At 43.0% G+C, this 3640-nt stretch overlaps 1 long non-coding RNA gene across 1 annotated transcript in view; it reads right to left on the minus strand.

Annotated features, from left to right (window-relative positions):
• Window positions 1-649: 649 nt before the first annotated feature.
• Window positions 650-3640, minus strand: part of LOC138859781 (uncharacterized) — an 8647-nt gene continuing 5656 nt past the window's right edge. Inside the window, exon 2 of the long non-coding RNA XR_011398222.1 lies at window positions 650-1469. This is a non-coding gene — a long non-coding RNA (uncharacterized lncRNA). The remainder of the gene's footprint in view (window positions 1470-3640) is intronic.

Consider the following 3640-nt stretch of genomic DNA (forward strand, 5'->3'; position numbering starts at 1 on the left):
AAAAAATGATCTTCACTATCTTCATTATCACTATCAGTATGACCACAGATATATTCATCATTATACAAAGCATCATCGTCATTTCCTTTTCACAGTCATTATCTTATTAATTAAATATCATATGTCATTTCGTCTTCATTCACCATTTCTTATGTGAATGCAGAATGCCTGAGAATCTAGATTATTGTCAGAAACATTTTGAAAAGCCGTCAGTGATGTTGATATGATTTATTCTGTGATATACGATGTTCTGTCAATATTGTATTTTTATATATCTGTTTTATTACAAAACGTTTACCAATCTATATCATGAAAATAATCATCGTACATTTTTGTTATTCCAGATTTCTTGTTTTGCTCATTAAACTTTTTTGTTTGTGTCTTTTCCTTGATAATCTCTTTTCTTATGATTTTATTTTGCACATTTTAGTGATTGGATTTTTCTCTGAATGTCGCAGCTTCTAGTAAACAGGGATAAGGTAAGAAGTAAGTGTTTTGAGAAGCGCTTTTACCGGAAGTATATCAGCGCATTTTCCCAGTTATGTTTCTGAACAAATATACGCTTAAAGGCCACTGGTCAAGGGCGATATTAGGAAATGCATTATCTAGTATTCATGAAATATGATCAGGGTCAGAAAAAATATACATATGGTGCAAATCATATTTAATAAGAATTTTCAGTTGTTCCAAAAATGGTTATATACATTTATACATTTACAAGTTACCTTCGATGAAAAAATAATTGATCAAACAAGCATTATGAAATACCTATTTTTATTTTTTTTTTAATCAAATCTTATCTGGCTGAATGAGTCAATTTATAATGAAACGCAACATGATACAGCTGATGGACGAAGGGTTAGATTCGCACGGGGCGGCGAGAGCAAGAACGGCCTCGTTCCTATCTCTCGCCGTCGTACACAGGTTAGAACTGGAGTAGCAATATACAAGGTGTACAGACTACACATCTAGCCGCGTCCAGAGGCTACGCGGGGCTCGAGGGGCCCTTCAGCGCCTCCTTTGTCTGTGGCAGATGTGGACAGGGACGGCCCTTGCCCCGCATCCTCCTGGGCTCCTGACGCGGTGTGCCAAGTCGGCGTCACTGAGCCCGAAGTCCGCCACAAACGGGGCTGCGAGAGGGAGGCCTTCGGGAGGGCCAGGTCCCGTGGAGGTCGACAGCCAAGCCAGGACCTCATAGTCCAGCTGCGACCTCTTGGCGCCCGAAGGCGGAGTCAACACGGGTCATCCTGGTGGCTGACCCGAGGTGAATCCATGAGAGCAACAGATCAGCGGCAGGACACGATCCCGAGGCCCGAGTCCGTGCAGCCGCGACCTCTGCCGCCCCTGGGCCTGAGCCTGGCCCTCCTCTTGAAGAACTTGGGCCACGAGAAGAACCTCTGCGGAGCCGCTGAGCCCACCACCACGCACATCATCATGATCGCGGCCATCAGCAGGAAGGACACACGCATCTGGGGGACAAAGAAGAGCCTGGGGTTACTCTTCCGAGCTCGCTGTTCTGGGGTCAAGGCGCCAAAGCAATTAGTTGAGATTACAAGGTGTTTTTTTCTTTGTGTTGATGGTGAAAATAGATTTAAAAATATATATATTTTTGGGAGATACTTGATGAAAAACATCAGATTCAAGTACAAAACATGTTATTCATAATGCTTAAGGTTCGCTGTAATGTGATCAGCTATACCTGGGAGTGAGCATACATGACCTTTAAAAAGGTCCGGTTACCGTGCACAGCTGAGAAGGTTTTTTGCTCTAGGCCTCACGGGGCACCTTTGTTTACAGCCGCGAACGGACGCGGCGCATCAGCCCAAGGTCTATATAAGTACTTAGACCTCGCATCATCCACGAACCCCTACCTAATTCTTAACATTTCATCTATTACGGGGAAGGGAGAGATTCGCCGAGGTGTTTCCTTAGGATCATCGAATAAATAAAAAGCGAGATCTTTCCGATGACTTAGGTCTTAAAATGGAAAGATTCACCAGGGAGATGCCCATAGAAGACAAAAAATGGCCTTGGTGGATGGCCAAGCCGCGGGGGAGGCGCAAGGGGGGGAGGGTACTGGATTTCCCTGACGCTTCCTAGTTGCAGTCTGTTAATCTGTTGCTTTGACCTCTTTCTTTGGAAATGAATTATGATTTTAGAAAGCAAGGACAAATTCTTTACCGGGAGTTTTTGCTAGGACTGTTTCTAGCGGCAATTATATACTGGACCTGCTCTGAATCACATGACGCGGAAGCTTCGCCAGTCTCGTGGAATGGTGATCGAGGCTAGATGTGCATTAAGCGGATTCAACTTCCACAGTTTACAAAGACTGCCACCAATTAGTCCGAGCTGACCTGAACTCAAGGATTTCTCTATGATGATGCGATTATTTTCTACCACTGTCCGCTCAATATTTTTCTCGTAATAAATCTCTGTCTCCTGGAGCTCGAAATGCCCAAACAATCTACTCTACCAAGCTTGCTCCTTCATCACCATCTTTCAGCATCTAACTCTCTTATCCAGCCATCCACCCGCGTATATTTCTTTCCCAATAAATGCTCCTTATATTTTACCACCTGTTAATATATATCCCCGCATCATGATAGTATCCCCTGAAGCGATCCCCGTTTTCTACCACCGCACAGAAAACGGGTCGAGCGGGAGAGAGTGCACGAAATCGAGGTGTCAGGAGGTGCAGGCCAAGGCTGGGATGGGCGTCCTGTGCAGCCTTCCCGGCACGGCCAGACGTTGGCACACTTAGGCACAGGGTTGTTTTGATTTCATGCTTATTGCTAACAAGGTGAACCATGTCGTTAACACGTGGATTGCATTGCATATAAAGCTGAGAGGATAATAAAGATTGTGCAATACGTTTTCATCACGTAGTGTGAAAGGGATTGTTGATATTGAAATGAACCTCACCTAAGCAGCAAAAAATGCGTTTCTCCCTATGACTTTAACTTCATAAAGTTTGCGCGTTCAACTGTCTGAACTCTCACCCGCCTCGACCACAACAAAAATACATGCAACTATCCGTGTCGCGTTTGTACAGTGCCCCCTTCACCTCTTTACAGGGAAGAACAGTTGACAATGATAAATGTTAGACAAATATTCATACAAATAGATAGATATAGACAGTGATCAATAAGTATATCTATATATGTATATATAGGTATATATGTTTATATATGTACACACACAAATACATACACACACCCATATACATACATAGGCCTACATATTGTGTGTGTGCGCGAGTGTGTACAGACAGCATCTTCGAAGCATAAACCAAAGAAAAAGAAAACGCAAGATGAATTTCACTCCCGGCAAAGTGAATCCCCGTGAATGCTCTTTATGCAAATCCTTCACCTCCAACCGCAAAAGGTGCCGAGAGTTTTACAGCCGGGAGGGCACAGGGTTGGCAGCGGGGGTCGCGGCGCGGTGCTCATAGCGAAGAGATTTCATTCTGCTTGGCGCTTATACACACACACACACACACACACACACACACACACACACACACACACACATATATATATATATATATATATATATGTATGTATGTATGTATATATATATATATATATATATATATATATATATGTATGTATATATATATATATGTATATATATATATATA

This window comes from Penaeus vannamei, chromosome 38 (assembly GCF_042767895.1).
Source record: "Penaeus vannamei isolate JL-2024 chromosome 38, ASM4276789v1, whole genome shotgun sequence".
NCBI lineage: Eukaryota > Metazoa > Arthropoda > Malacostraca > Decapoda > Penaeidae > Penaeus > Penaeus vannamei.